Below are 17,553 nucleotides of genomic sequence, written 5' to 3' on the forward strand. Positions count from 1 at the left end.
TCCACTCATTATATGACAAATCATGAAGATTGAGGTGTCGCACGAATGGTTCTGATAACATTGTGGGAATGACCACCTCCCCCAGGACTTCCGGAACATATCTGGCACAAGTAAACGGATTGTCGTGCCCAAAGAGGTCATTAACACTTATTTGTATATGGTTATATATATTGATAGTGTTTTAAGTATAAACATATCGAATAGCACGATTAAAGAAGTTAAATTGTTTGAAAATTCGTATTTCGACAGGTTCTGACCCCAAAAGAATCCGTAATAACTCCGGAACCATTAAGTGAACCGGTTCCGTTTTGCGGCCCTTGCAAATTTAGACAAATCTGGATCGCATGCCATTGGTTTCATGAAAATCGGTTGAAAAATGACTTTTTAACAGCTGATTGAAGATTTGAAAATCCTCAAAAACAGACGTTGGGTACGCATAGGTGTTTACATGAAATTTAAAGTACAATTTATTAAACTTTTTTGTAATCTAATCCACCAAACATGCAAAATAGAACTTGAACTTTCATTTCAGATATAATTTGATTGAAATTGCGCGATTAAATTTCGATTAAATCGATTTTTTCAACATGCTTGCAGTCTCCATACAAAATTCTTCGTTTCTTCTATATGGCAAAATACAACAATTCTCTAAACCATCAAAAAATAACTTTTCCGTATCGAAAGTATTACAAACTTAAATGATAAGTATTGTTATACACATGAAGTTTGAATTCTGTGGCAAATTAAGCCAATATATTACCTTACAAGCTGGCAAACTTGCATCAAAGATGGTTAGAAGGAAAAAGATAACCGACTCCCGTCTTTTTAAGGCGACATGAAAAGCGCCGCTCTAGTGAGTCAAAAGCAAACTAATACGTAACGTTCTCCTAGTGTCCACCAGATGGCTAAGTATTCGTTTATGACATTCACGCTCAAAAAAAGTTACACAGCTAACTCGGGATTGTTCGATATTGTCAATCAGCTCTGAATGCCATACAATGTATGAAAAGAAGAAGAAATCAGCACAGGAGTATTTTTTTTAGAATATGTCAAAACAACATTTTAGTAAAAACAAATTTTGTGTTGGTTCATGAGATCCTGATTTTGTGTAAGTCGTTCCCAATTCTATGTGACTTTTTAAGCGTGTTTGTTTTGATTTCTTCCTCTTCTATCGTCGTTTTTTAATTGCACGATGATTCGAATGTAGCCGAAAACATTCTTTACGCGCTTTTCACTCAACAGATGGCAGTGGTGTTACTAGAGAAGCGTGTCACCGGTAAAATATATGGCAAAACAAAGAGTCGTTCATCTTTTTCCTTCTAACCATCTTTGCTTGCATGCAAGTTGGCTGAAATAGTCATTTTTTGCATTTTCAGCAGTCGATATCTCAAAAACTAGACGTGCTATGATATTTCTGAAAACGGCAATGGATTCAGCAACCCTGAATTAAGTGAATAGCGGTATTTTGGTGCTGGAGACAAAAACGTGTTCCGCAGTGCAGCCGGTTCTTGCGGGCATTACGTCCGAATGGCCACATCCGGTTTATTTTAAAAGGTACAAAACACTAAATTTATAACGTTGAATATCAGATCTTAATGATTTATGCAAATTAAAATTATTGTCATTGCAAATAAATGAGGGTTACTTGGCACGTCCCAAAAAATAGTCCTGTTTTACCCAGTAACCCACTTGACCCAGTAACCCACCGAAATATCTCCGCCCACAGGGATATTTTCGAGTTCCTCTTGCCACTTCTAGAAACGAGATATGTGGGCCAGTGAACTGACAAAAATCATTTGAATCCGTTAAGAATTCGCTGAGCGGTGAGGGTTTCAGCATTTTTGCTTTCACCCAGGCCTATACGGGTTAAAAAATATGGAAGTGCTCTTAGAACACTACTCTGAGTTGCCGGCTCTGTCCCAGTGGGGACGTTAATGATAAGAAGAAGAAGATAACTGCTCCAAACTTTCTCTATCACTTATAACTTTTTGGGAAGCACAGTTGTCTTCAAAGATCACCAGGCTTATGAAGTATCATTTTGGTGATCTTTGACCCGAACATTTGGTCGTTGACCCATCTTCGTTCATGACGTAATCCGCCTCATCATGGCCATCCGTTTCGCCACCCCCATGGCCGCCCAATCGTGTTGTTTAGCGGCACTACTTTCGTCCTTATGTAGGGTGGTACAATGGTGGCTGCATTCGTGGGATTTTCTGGGACGTTCTACTTCTACCGATCTACTGGTGTTTTCTTTGTTAATTTACTAATTAATTATCAAACTACACATGAGAAATCTCATCAACATTAGACATCACAGACACTGCTTACAGAATGAACTGTTCGCTGCCTTAGCAAACCGTGTGAATAACATGATACATGTGAATGTGCCGGCTATGATTTCACCTCAGCCGGTACCGCAGCCTCTCCCTTGGTGCTTAGAAGGGAGCATGAGCGAGAGCTTTGATTTCTTGAGCGTAATTTTAACGTTTAAGCCAGTGCAATGAGTATGGATCAGTGGCCTGACGATCAAAATCCGAAAAAAAGTTGGGATTTTATTATCAGTAATTGGATTTGAGGCTCCCCGGAAATATTTTAATTTCGAATTGACAGACGAGCAACGTCGACTGCTATTAAAGCTAAAGTGGTTCGTGCGCGTAATATGAGCTTGGAGTTGCTTGAGTTCCTATCTGCCAAGCAAGAGTCTGAGTCGATAGATGAGTTTGTAACGAAGTTAAGAGTTCTTACAGAACCGTATCAAGTTTGGAGCATTAGTGGAGAGATTCCTTACATATAAGGTGGTCACTGCCAATAAATGGCCACATCTCAGGAAGCGATTGACTTGTTCTAGTGACGTTACTCTCGCTTAGGTTGTAGATGAGTGCAGGCTTGAAGAAATTTCGGTGCGTCGATTCATGGCTGTAGGAGCAGGGCGATTTTGAAATGTTTGAAAATCCATTCTCCCATATGTTCTTTACCATCCTTACCATAAAAATACAGTGAAACCTCCATGAGTCGATATTGAAGGGACCATCGACTCATGGAAATATCGAGTCATGGAACAGCAATTCTTTTTAAAGCTGCTTCTAGGGACCATCATAATAACCATGAAATTATGTTTTTAATATGGTTCCATGAGTCGATATCGAGTCATGGAACATCGACTCATGGAGGTATCACTGTAGTGCTCTGTGAAATTTTCAGCTTTCTAGGTGATGATTTAAAGGTGGCCCAAAGACAATGTAGATTTATATGGAAATTACTGCACACTTTAATTATTTTATGGATTCCTGTAAAATCTCAACAGCTGAACAGTTCGGTGAAATAAATTAACGGAGTACGGTAAATTTTTACAGTATTCCATGAAAAATCACCGGAATCCGTAAAATTGCGACGGAGTTACGGTGTTTTATTTCTCCGAACTGTTCAGCTGTTGAGATTACGGTGAAATTCACCGTATGAGCTTAGTGTGTGTGGAGAAATGTTGAGAAATGTTCCAAAGAGAGAGGAAGATTTTTGTGCAGAGCCCCATATAAAAGATCCGGCTTTTAGTATGTGTTTGCTTGGATAAGTCACGAAAAAGATGTAAACAAAACGATCAGCTGATGGTGACAACAAGGCTGCGAAAAGTTTTGTCCGCAGCTTTCCAAACGTGACGTCATCTTCGGCTACTTCGTGAACTTTCGGCTCGCCGAAGTTGGCACTGCACAGTGGTAGTTGTTCAGTTCAAAACTGATGTTATCACAAATACTAATTTGGTGTTCGACCGCACCTCTAAATACCCCACATCGTGTAGGAGCCGAGTGAGAGAGTGAAGTGAAGTACATACAACCGAGAAGAGAAAAGGTTGAGAAGAAGTGTTGCAAGTTTTGTGGAGGACGACACATTTTCGAGCAAATGTGCTCAATAAACAAAGGTGCTATTATGAAGCAAAGGGTGAAAGAGGTTTCAATTCACTCGGACGAAAGTGACGAGAGTAAACCAATTGTGAACAGATCAAGTGAAGAACGCCAGATTGGAAGAACCTACAACAATTCATCTAGAGGAGGACACGTATTACACAGCTGATTTACAGTTGAAAGTGAATGATCGCTGGGAAACTTGATACGGACGCAAACATAAGCCTGATCGGTTACAACTGGTAGAGAAAACTCACTGGAAAAAGGAATCCGGAGCTCATGCCATCTGAATTTAAACTTCAGAGCTCTGGTGGCAATCCAATTTTAGTTCTTGTTGAAATGAAACTACCGTGTCGACACAACGAACAGAAGGCCACGTTAATATTACAAACTGTCGACGTTGATCATCGACCGCTACTCTCAGCGAACGTTTGTGTGGTGCTTAGGCTTGGTGAAGTTCTGCATTACAGTATCATGTGCGCGACCTGAAAAGACAATCAATCAGTCAGACGTGTGGAAAGTGCACCGTATTGAAGGCAACCGAATTTGAAATAACTTCAGTGATGGAAGGATCGAAGGAGAAGTTTTTTTCTAGAAGTTGATCCAGCGGTACAACTGTTGATTCAGCAACCACGGCGTATTCCGATAACACTTCGGGGTAAGTTGAAGGTGGAGCTAGACAATTTGGAGAAACACGCAACCATCGTCACGGCTGGTGCTCCACATGGGTGGGCAACATCCTTCCAGTCAACAAAATAGCTCTAGGTGAGTCGTTCAGAATCTGTCTAGATCCAGTACCCCTGAATAAGGCTTTCAAAACTACCGAATATGCGATTTTTAACCCTGGATGAAGTTTTGCCTGAGCTTTCGAATGCAAAAGTCTTCTCAACAGTTGATACTAAAGAGCGATTTTGGCAAGTGCTTTTAGACGAGGTTTGTAGTAGATTAGCAACATTCTGGACCCCTTTCGGGAGGTATCGTTGGGCTCGATTACCATTTGGTATTTCGTCAGCACTGGATATATTTTTAATTAAAATGAGACATGTTTGGATGGAGTTAAATGTCTGGCTGATGATGTTTTGACATAGGGTCGAGGAAAAACGTTGGAAGACGCAATGTATGACCATAACCATTGCCTTAAACAACTTTTTGAACGTCTTCGGCAGCATAATGTAAAACTAAATCGTCCGAAGCTTAATCTGTGTCAACCGTCTGTAAAATTTTTTGGACACTTGCTGACCGATAAGGGACTGCAAGCGGATGACTCCTAGATCTCAGTGATAAGAAACTACCCGACACCAACAGATCGTCAAGCCTCGCAACGCTTCCTAGGTATGCTGAACTTCCAACATTATCAAATCTTAGTTCAAACTTACAAGCTCTTCGCAAAATGTTGTCCTAAGATACCTGGTTGACGAACACAGAATGCCAATAAGAGTTTGATAAGGCCAAATCGCTAGTGTCAGATATTGAAAACTTTCAACATTACAACTTGAAGAAGCTTCTTTGGATCGAATCTGATATCAGCCCTCAGACTCCGGGGTGGTTGGATATGCATCTCGAGTACTCGAGTTGAAGACATTAATTTAGGCAACTTTCTGAGCTTTTCTGAAGATCAGATTAACGATATTCTGGAACAAAATTCCCAGGATAAAGTCCTGCAAGCAGTTGTTTGTTACACCAAGGATGGCTGGCCGTAGGAAATCAGAGGTGTTCCAGATCTTGCGAGGCTATTTTTTTCATAATGAAATATATCTACGACAAACAGTCTCGTTGTCTAGAATAGGTTGTCGGGTCTACGTCCAGCTTCAACTAGAATCATAAAAGCTGCGGACGCCAGGAACACTGAGTAATACGCTGGTAGATCGATAATATCTTGTTAAGGTCGATTGCCGATATCGATGAGATGTTGTAAACGTTAAACCACATAATGAATCAGCCACGCCTCTAACAGATTGGATGAAAACGTTAAATACATCAGCAGTTTTAGTGGCAGTTCATGAAATCGCCCCCTCTGTGACACCAACTTCTTCCCATGAGTAGTCACAAATGACTTCGAACGACACATCTTCTACGGAGCTACTAGGACCAGAGGTTGTTCAACCATCGTCAAGTGCTACGACTGCCCTAAGTATCAAACTAAGATACCATTAAAGTTTAAGGATTTTGTTGAAACAATTAAGTATTATTAGTATGTCCCTCACAGTGTAGCTTCAGTTGACCAGCGACGCTCATCTTGGCGTTTGTTAATACTTGCTATCTTCATTCTCTCTTTACTTCTTCCACTTTATTAAGACTGTTCTGATCTTATGCTTCGCCTCATCTCCTTGATCGTCATTTGGGACTATTCTCTTCTCCTATCGACACCGGTAGATCCCTTTCCTGTGGTCTTCGGCCTTGCGTTGAAAATGGCCGGAACTTATTTTACCCGGTAATGCGGTTCTGGTGGTGCTTTGGTGGAGTTTTTTTTTCTGTTCGGAACATAAACCACTGCGACCAAGGTTTGATCTATTGTAGTATATCCCGCGTCCTTTGTTTAGTCCATGTCGTGTTACCTTATCACTATTGAGAAGTTATAAAGTATTCGGTTTTCTTACAGTTGTAATTCCTAACTTGATCGCAGGAAAGGATTCTAATTGAAAGGTTCAGCTATTTATACCCTCTGAAGAATGTGGTGGGTACACTCTCCACAGGTGCGCCCCTTTATCGGTCAAAATCGGATCCCTTGATAAAGCCAAGAAATTGCACCGATATTTTCCATGCATCAGAATCCTAGTCCTTACTTCTTCAAACTAGAGAACTAAATAAATAAAAGATTAGAAAACATTTTTTTTTTCCTTGTCTCAAGATCATTCTCGGCAACCGGGAAAACCGAGACTTGTCACTTTCAACAAGGTTTACAATTGTAATAAGGACTAAAAAATGTTCCTCTGATTACTATAATATCCTGTTCTCTTCGCAGTTAGGACTAGGGTTCACTGGTAGATCTTTACCCCATAACGCACCACGAAAAGGTGATCTACCCGCGTTATGGGTCTTGGTGGAGTTAATTGGGCAAATAGTAGATATTATTCTTTGGGTGCCACATGGCCATCATTTGCTATCAACCGGCTTTTGCACACGCCATCTGGTTGTCGATGATGGTAGACATGCGCGGCTATCGGGTGCTCTCCCAAATATTTGGCAATCATCTGACACGAAAAGTACACTAAACGATGACAAAATCTCAATAACTTGTTGATGGGGTACAACGAACCGTTACATAGTCTTCGCAGGGATTCAAATAAACTGAAAAATCCTTCAAAACCTTCACAAAACTTTGGACACTATCCAGCGTTGCTCCTATCAGCCTTGTGAGATTCCCGGGAAAGCTGCTGTTGTCCATGATTTTCATTGCGTCACACGCTTAACACTATCGTATGCAGCCGGGAATTAGATGAAAAAGTGATGCGTTTCGACTTTTGATCTGATATTCGCAGAATTTTCGAAGGATTTGCCATACAACAAAGATCTGGTTCGTTGTCGATCTGCCTTCAACGATGCCGGCTTGGAAACTTCCTACGAACTCGACGACCGAAGATGATTTGGTATAACACTTTGTAGGTTACATTTAGAATGGTGATTGCTCGGAAGTTTTCACAATCTAACATGTATTGCCTTTCTTGTAGATTTGCCGGTGCAGACATACCTGCGATGATATCCTTACAAACAGCTTAATTGTTCTTGAGATAGTAAATGGCATCCTTAACCTCCTTCAAAGTGGGGGCTGGTTGGTTTCCGTCGTCCGCAGTACTGACGAAGACATCACCGTTGTCTTGACCTTTACTGCCTGCGCTCTCAACACCATTCAGGTACCGAAAAGCTAAACATTACATATAATTTGCAATTGGATTAGATGGACAAATTGATGTGAAGATTTGCGAAAAAGTTACACGTCTTCTCAGTGAGAATCGAACTCACGACTCCCCGATCTCTAGTTGGGGCGCGTTAACCACTACGCCATGAGAGGACTCATGAACGCAGAAGTTAACCTGAATTCGATTTCAGCTCAATAATCACGTGGTCCTCTTTCGCAAAGTGCACCTCTTTCGGAAGAATTAGATGCCCATCCAAACACAACGCTTTCTATATATATCCAATGCCTAGCCCGAGAGCGCATTGTTTTTTAGATATAGGAATAGCACACTACACTAGCCAGCAACTGCGCTGGCTGAGGTTTCTATTGTGTGGGCTTCCAATGGGTCGCGACGTTCTCAAACGACCGGTTACGGAACATGAGTCCGTTGCTCGATAAATACTTGTTTTAATTATGAATCGTGGTTTACGGCCAACCAGCCGAGTGGAAGTTTAACAACTACCGAAAAGCTAAACATTACATATAATTTGCAATTGGATTAGATGGACAAATTGATGTGAAGATTTGCGAAAAAGTTACACGTCTTCTCAGTGAGAATCGAACTCACGACTCCCCGATCTCTAGTTGGGGCGCGTTACATCAATTTGTCCATCTAATCCAATTGCAAATTATATGTAATGTTTAGCTTTTCGGTAGTTGTTAAACTTCCACTCGGCTGGTTGGCCGTAAACCACGATTCATAATTAAAACAAGTATTTATCGAGCAACGGACTCATGTTCCGTAACCGGTCGTTTGAGAACGTCGCGACCCATTGGAAGCCCACACAATAGAAACCTCAGCCAGCGCAGTTGCTGGCTAGTGTAGTGTGCTATTCCTATATCTAAAAAACAATGCGCTCTCGGGCTAGGCATTGGATATATATAGAAAGCGTTGTGTTTGGATGGGCATCTAATTCTTCCGAAAGAGGTGCACTTTGCGAAAGAGGACCACGTGATTATTGAGCTGAAATCGAATTCAGGTTAACTTCTGCGTTCATGAGTCCTCTCATGGCGTAGTGGTTAATGCGCCCCAACTAGAGATCGGGGAGTCGTGAGTTCGATTCTCACTGAGAAGACGTGTAACTTTTTCGCAAATCTTCACATCAATTTGTCCATCTAATCCAATTGCAAATTATATGTAATGTTTAGCTTTTCGGTAGTTGTTAAACTTCCACTCGGCTGGTTGGCCGTAAACCACGATTCATAATTAAAACAAGTACCATTCAGGTGTTCATGGAAGTGTTGTTTCCACCTTGCAATCACTTCAATGTCATCCGTCAATATGCGCCCATTTTTGTATTTGCACATCTCGACTCGCGGCACGAAGCCATTGCGTGATGTGTTGAACTTCTAGTAAATTTTTTACGTTTTTTAAGACCGGCACAGCTAGATTGTACATCTCAACCAGAGGAGGGACTTCAAATGGATAGGCCTCTTTTGTAAATACTGTACCAGACGAAATCTTCGAAGCTTTCCGGTGGATTTTATCTGGAATGTATGTTCGATATATTTGCCTAACATCTAAAACCTTCAGTATTGTTATAGAAAACTCGATTCCAAGAGACTATTTCGAGGTGTGTTTATTTATAATGCACCACATTTCCCTTGTCACGTGATTCACGTTCGACCGGTTGTAGTTGTTGTTCCAGTACAAGCACCTACCGACATCGAGTCCATAAACAACGAAGATATATCCAAACAACAGCAACAAGAACAGCATCAGCAGCTGGAACCGTCCCGAGTGAATGTAATAACAAATTTAAGGTGCACTGTCTCCGGTATCCGGAATATGCTGCTGTCAAGCACAGATAGACACTCTTTGGCCCTTCTAACCCACACATACAGACGCACACACTCACACAGAGTGAGACGAATGTGTTCATAGAGTGTGCCGCATCTGACCGTTCGAAACCGGTGTGCTTCTGACAAGCAAGTAGAATTTAATTAGGATTATGGTCAACGGTCAAACGAGAGGATATTTCAACTGTGTGGCGCACTGTGTAGTTAGGTTCCCAGAATGCCCCCCCAGAACATTGTTTGCACCGGTTTCCATGTCAGGACGAGTACCTGAAATTGCAGCAGTTTTTCCTCTCTTGCCATGAATGGCGTCTGGACCGGAAATGAGACGACCAGCTGGCTGGATTTGTATGATTGCAATTGTAGGGCTGAGGATATGCAGTATTCCGGTAAATACGACTCATGATGAAGCTATTCCGGAACGATTGTGGATGCAGTTGTTCAATAATGAGGGCGTAGTAGAGTATCGCCCATTGTTATGCAGGAGAGTCAAAAATAGAACAATGAGTTTTCATTAATTGTATAGATTCCGACGTCGGGAGTATTTAAGAATGGGTTCAAAACGCATTATCCAAGTAAATTGTTAAATGACGCTCCTAATTTGACTTGAAATTTTCTTCCAAGTATTCTTCTTCTTCTTGGCATTAACGTCCTCACTGGGACAGAGCCTGCTTCTCAGCTTAGTGTTCTTATGAGTACTTCCACCGTTATTAACTGAGAGCTATCTTGGCCAAATTTGCCATTTTCGTATTGGTATATCGTGTGGCAGGTACGATTATACTCTATGCCCAGGAAGTCAAGGAAATTTCCATTACGAAAGGATCCTGGACCAACCGGGAATCGAACCCAGACACCTTCAGCATGAAGGTGTGGTTAGAGCCGCGGACTCTAACCACACGGCTAAGGAAGGCCCCGAATATATAAAACAAAACAAAAAAAACATTTGAGATTCGTTCATTATACACTGATATATGTATGATTATGCCAAACGGCTTTGTGCCAAATGACTATCACCGTGTAATCTGCCCATAAACACATGTCAGTCCCATGTTTGCTGGGTTTCCTATTCACAATTATGCATTTATTGGCAGTAATCCATTTAAGCCATTCCTTGGTTTAGAATTCGGGTATTATGGCCCGTCGACTTTTTTTTCTTATTTGTTCTAATGTGACTCCCATAAATTGCTTATTTCTGGTCAATGCTTCGAATTATTATGATTTAAAATAAAATATGTTTGCTATATTTCGTAACGCTGTATACGGAGTTGAGCCTAACATATCAACTTTAGCAACGAAGCAAGTGAATGATCGATCTCATCCCAGTTCAGCCTCCAACGGAAAATTTCGCAATTTTCATCAAGAGCTTCGCATGATTTCCATAAAATAAGCTCCTGAACTCAACCGGAAAGCAAGTAAAACGAGTCGTCCATAAATCCCAATGCCGTTTTATCCTGGCCTCATTTACTAGGAAAACGTAATCTACGCTCTTCGCAGCCAGCAGCTTCGTCCGGCATATTTCGCATAATTAATCAAATCACACACATGACTATGCCGGCTCGCTAAGCTTTCGCCCATCGGCAACCGACCGTCGACTAGGGTGAAGGTACCATTAGTGGTGCACCTGAGAGGAAACAGTTAAAATATTCTAATGGAATTACAAGGCAGGTGATTTTAACATATCAGTCGATAGACATTAAATACCTCTATTATCCAAATCAAATGAAATGCGAATTTGTGCATGGGTTTTACGGTAAATGATGTATCATTTTTGCATCGTGCATCATAGAAAAATGTCACATAGTCATTTACTAGTGCGTCATGTCAAAGCACACCACCTCAACTAAGGGAGCATTTACTCTACGACAACGCCGATATGAATTTACGAACGAAGCTTCCCTCTGATCCAACCTGGGCAGCAAATTTACGCCAGCATTGCATCGAATCATCATCGGCCACCGTGCTGTTGCGATGGTTGGTCGGACGCTGTGTGATGAATGCGCGGTGGCAGCATCGTTGGCCGCCCTGATCTTGCACGTTTTCGCGTTGAAATCGAGCGATTTTTCCACGTTCATGTCAGGCGTCATGTGCCTCCTGAAGGGTAAAGCTGTTAAAAATGCACTCTTTGAGTAAGATGGCAAAGTTCACATTTTTATGAAATTTATAATTTTTACAGTACTGACCGCGAAGGAGATACATTATTTCACTCGATTCGTAGTATACAGTCGACTTTCCTTAACTCGATATTCTATAACTCGATGCATTTTTCGGTCCCTTTATTTTTCCATACATCGTGCTCTCCATTTTATATATACTAGATTTCTTCACTAGTCGATGTCACGTAAAGAGGTAAATTTCCTTCCATGACTCTTTTTTAAAATCCTTCTTATTCAGGAAACTTGGACTAATTCTTGTTTAGAGGTGAATAAATACCTGCAAGTTGTAATCAAAGTTTTAAAGCATGAAAATAAAAAATAAATGCCATTGAAAATAACATGTTTTTTCGAGCATTTTGATAAAAGTTTCCATAAAATAGTCTTTAGAATAATATCAACAAAATAAAATTGCTTTCCTACAGAAGTGATCAGACATGTTTTGGAAATACGGGAATTTGTTCCTTCGATTTTGGGATTATTTGTGTCGATATATTCTATAACTCGATAATTCTATAAGCCGATGGTTTCTTGAATATCGAGTTATGGAGCGCCGACTGTTATATAATTCCTGGAACACTATTATTTTACTATTATAGTTTAACGGAAACTCTTAGGCTTTGGTGGGTTTATGCATAGATCTGAAAGTAACATATTTAGTATATTTAATATATTTATATTTATATTATTTATTCTATCAAGTATCAGTGTTTGCATTAAAACCAAAAATTTAAGTCAATGATACACTAAAACCTCAATTTACGAAGTCTTTTTTTACGCTACCTCAATTTAAGTCACTTTTTTTACGAAGTAAACTCAATTTAAGTCACTTTTAAGGCAATTTAAGGCAGTGCGTAAATTGAGTTTTGACAATTCTGTGGTAAAATCATTGATCTCCGGTTTGGGAAAACCGTTGAAAACCCATACAATATGGGTATTTTCGGAACGGGCACGACGAGGGGATGACGAAAATCGATGTCCGACGCAATTTTAGAATCCAAGATGGCGACCTACGTTTGGAGAATATTGTTGACGAAAATCGATATCCGACGCCATTTTCAAATTAAATTCACCTAAACCTCAATCAACGAAGTCTGTTTTTACGCAAATTCAATAGACGTCACTTGTTCAACGAAGTAAATTCATGAACATCAGTACAGATTAGTACATTGATCCATTTGCTTATATTAAGGCGAAGTAGGCCGTCATTGAAATTTGTAGTGGGCATCGATGATTGTGGCCAAACCGTCTCACGATTGCGATTTAAAAAAAATCACTAGATTTTGCACTGACATTGCTGAAAATGTATCAGCATATTTTCTATATGTAAGCTCAAGTAGTGATTCTTTTATGAATCAATATTACTTAAGATGACTGAGTTTCATCACTTTGAAATTGCAATCTGGAAAATCAACAAGGCTACCAAACCAAATTACGGGCTACTTAGCCTTAAAAGTTTATATTTTATGCTGAAATAAGTATCATCAATGTACAACTACTTAAGTTTGTAGATTCTCAGGTCTATATATCGTGGAGTCCTCGGAAGTACAAAAACATCGACACAACTCCATACAACACTTCGTTTGCAAATATGGACAGTAAGAGGCCTTTGAAACATTGATGAACTATCTATTGATGATTGGTTATGCTTGCATATCCTTATGCTCATATTCGATAGAGATTTTAGAGGACCAAGGACATCCGCACAAATTCATACAATGAATCGTTTACCCACAGAAATGGTAGGGGGCCTTTGGAATATTTGAAAACTATCTTCTAATCACTTATAATGGCCATAGATCCAAAGGCTTTTATTCAATGGAGTCCTTGGAGCACCAAAAACATTTGTATAAATCAATAAACTATTCCGTTGACTTAAATGAATGGTTAAGAGACTGTGCCATATTAAAAAAAAAACTACCTATAGACCATTGATCACGTTTGTAGATTTAAAGGCCTCTATTCAATGAAGTCTTTGGTGGACCTAGGAAATCGGTACAAATTATAACAATACTCATTTCACTGCTACATATAGAAAAGGGCCTGTGCCATATCAAAAAAGCATCTATTGATAATTGGTTACGCTTGTAGATCCTAAGATCTATATTCAATATAGATCTTGGAGGACCTAGGGCATCTACACAAATTATTACAATACACCGTTTACTCACATGAATGGTTAGGGGCTTGTAGAGTAATTGAAAACTAATCTCTAATCTCTTATTACGGTCGTAGATCCCAAAGCCTCTTTTCAATGGAGTTCTTGGAAAACCTAGGACATCGGCACAAATTATAAAAATACTCATTTTACTACTATGAATAGATAAGGGCCTGTGCCATATCAAAAAAAAATATCAAAGGTTCGCTAAATATGCCAGTACATTGCAGGTACAGTATTGGACAAAACATTTGCAACTTTTTCGATTTTCCATACAAAATGACCAACTTTGATAAACTATATATCAGTTATTTATGGACCGATTTGAATGAAATTTTCACAGAATATCAGACATAACTTGAATTTCAACATATATTTTTGAGTGATTTTTCCAATCACAAGTTGAAAAGCAGTAACGGTTTGACTGAAGTGCATTTTTTGAAGTTTTTTTTATAATTGACATAACTAGCTTCATGGTATCTTCAGCAAAGTTGTAGATTTTGACGAGATGAATAAGTTTGCTGAAGACAGTTTTTGTGTAGGGCTATCAGATTTTGAGATAAAAAGTTTTGAATTTTTCGTCGAAAAGAACACTTTAGTCAAATCGTTATTACTTATAAACTCGTGATTGGAAAAATTATTCAAATATATATGTTAAAATTCAAGTTATATCTGATGTTCTGTGAAAGTTTCACTCGAATCGGTCCATAAATAACTGAGAACTAGCTTACCAAGTCATTTTGTATGGAAAATCGAAAAAGTTGCAAATGTTTTGTCCAATACTGTATATATTCCAGGAAGTTTTTTGATAACATGTTGTACTCACTTAATTACCAAAACTTGGATCTGACACTACAAACGCATCTTAAATATATAACAATCTTCTAGGGTCCAGTATTGTGAGACATTCTTCTACATAGAAATGATAAATTGGCAAAACCTCGTTTTACGAACTGAGCTGCCTCGCTTTACGCACTGATTCAATTTACGCACCAACTCAATTTGCGCACCCCTGATCTAGTTCGTAAATTGAGGTTACAGTGTACTCTTTTCAGTCAGTCATCTTAAGTCCGCTGTGAACTCGATCAAAGCTGAGAAAAAATAAGGATAAGGAGGTTCTGTTATTGCCAATACTTCGTAAAACTGATACGCTTTCTAAGACATTCGATCTTTTTTGTATCAAACATGAAGTAGATCGCATTGAGTTCTATGGCCGTTCGAGGGATTTTTCATAGCGGTTACCAAGTATCAGTAACAGCCTAAGAGAGGGGCTAGCAGATTTGTACAGTCGACTCTCCATATCTCGATATCTCTCCCTTTGTCTATGATTTCTTCGGTCCTTTCATTTGCATACATTTTCACTCTCCATGTCTCGAGATCCCTATCGCATTCCAGATTTTCTCTCCGTACCGTTTTGTTTCAAGTTCCGATCAGACTTATATTTCGAACATCTGGTTTTTGTATGGCGATTTGGTTGAAATGTTTCGCTGAAATATGTCATCAAATTACCTGAAAATGGCAGTCGATTGCAATTAAATTTTACGTCTTCCAATTTATTTCATAGCTTGGAAGAAGTGTTGATTCTCTAGTTCGAGATAAGTGAAACTAGCTCAGATAAATTTGTTTGCGAAATTATTCATTTGAATACGATTTATTCGCAGTGTTCGGAATTTGACTCAAAATGTTCGGAATAAGAGACTGAATGAACACAGTGTTCGGTATTTGAATCAAAACATTGTTCCAAACTTTTACGTAATAACAATACTAAGCAACAAGGATGGAAAAAATCAGCTCTAACGACAAACAACACGGTATTTGAATGGTCCAAGAGGGCTGTCGCTCTTGCAGCAACATGATTCCAACACCTCACCACGCGCGCTAATCATAGATATATCGAGCATCCGATGAACTGTTTGTCGTAGGACAAAGAGTTTGTCGGATATTGTAACATGTTGCGATTAATGCGAATTAATTTAAAATTCACGAATAAACTTCCTCACATACCATGCACGATTGACTTTCAGATTAAAAGCGACAAGGTAGGAGACCAATCGTGGAGTGCCATCAGAAAAATCCTCCAAAAATATTACTTTGATTCGCGAACAATTGATCGTCAGCTCACATCCCGAGCGACTCATTTTTCGCGGAGCGGAGTTTGTTGTGATGGCTTGACGACTAAGGGTTTATCGTTGTTGCTATGATCGCATGATAAAGAACAACCACGTTGCATCATTTGTTTTATCATGATCACTAGATTTCCATCCTTGCTAAGCAAGTTCAAATAAACATTTTTATCAGCCTACCAAGTCAGCCTAAGCCTAAGAAATTCCAATTTTCATAAATATCAGTTGTCACTTTTTATGCCCATTATCAAAGGTTACTAGACTGGATTTGCGAACATGAAATGTTGTTTATTATTTTCCTGATAATGGACAGATTTTCAATCTTGTATATTTATTAAAAAAAGATTCTTTGTGTCCCTATCTCGATGGTCTCTTCGATATCGAGATGGGGAGAGTCGACTGTATGCTTTTTAATATCCTCTTACAATTCCAATTTTTTTAAGACCCATTTGAATTCTATTATGGCCCCTTTTTGAAATTCCTTTCTGAGGTTCAAGAGGAGTTTATTAACGTCTGAGGGGAAAAAGAATTCCAGGGTCGTTTGAAAAGATTACCAGGGGAGGATCATACCAGATTCCAGCAAGGCCGTAAGAAGGGATCTAGGAGATTTTTAATTATCCTCATGTCTAACGATTCTAATTATATTTCGAATCTCATTCAATTGTTGTTAACTTCAGGTGGAGTTTATAAGTGTTCTAGAGAGTTTTAGGTACACATAATTTGAGCTCCAGTTCTAATAGAGCGGTTTTCCAGGGTTAGTATATCAGATTCCAGTTGGACCATAATGGGAGAACCAGTGTTGGCAGACTCACACTTCAATCTCAACCATTGAGTTCCTCAATCCGTGAGTATTTGCATTTGAGATCTATTTCGCAAAACTCACGCATAAGATTATGGCACAAAATAACTCGCACAAGCTCATGCAGTCAAAAATTATTGAATCACAAATCAGAAAGTTGTCAAAGCTCATTGTGATCGTTTACAATGGTAAAGTTTGTTATATCTCTAGCTTAAAGGCGAAGGGCTTTGTGGCCGTGCGGTTAGTGTTACCAAGCCACGTGAGTCAACAAGTGTGGATTCGATTTCCACTGCAGTCCGGAAACCTTTTCGGTAGGAATGTTTTTCGATTGTGCCACTGGGCGTTGCATACTTGTCCGTTATCTAGAGAGGTGCTTCCTTCAAAGGGCGAAATCGTCCAATTTAATTAAAAAAACATTCCTCTATCAACCGTTTGAATTACATCAAGCGACATTGAACCAAGTAAATAATTGAGTCTTATAGGCATTTGATTTTACAAATTTTCCATCTACTTCCTTTTCTACTGATATTCTATATAAATAAAAATGGAATTGTGTTTATATGTCACGACTTGGCTTGAGAATGACAAGAATGTTCCGATATTCCCAATACCTATATCATAAAATCGATACACTCTCTTAGACATTCGATGTATTAGGAATCAAACATGAAATATTCATTTCGAATCGAGTTCCAGGGCCGTGTGATTTTAGTTTTTTAAATTCCATTTCATCTC

At 39.3% G+C, this 17,553-nt stretch overlaps 1 protein-coding gene across 5 annotated transcripts in view; it reads right to left on the reverse strand.

Annotated features, from left to right (window-relative positions):
- LOC5567482 (transmembrane and TPR repeat-containing protein CG4050) overlaps positions 1–17,553 on the reverse strand; it is a 920,140-nt gene that overhangs the window by 174,398 nt on the left and 728,189 nt on the right. The gene's annotated exons all lie outside the window — the stretch shown is intronic.

The sequence above is a fragment of the Aedes aegypti genome, chromosome 3 (assembly GCF_002204515.2).
Source record: "Aedes aegypti strain LVP_AGWG chromosome 3, AaegL5.0 Primary Assembly, whole genome shotgun sequence".
Classification (NCBI taxonomy): Eukaryota; Metazoa; Arthropoda; class Insecta; order Diptera; family Culicidae; genus Aedes; species Aedes aegypti.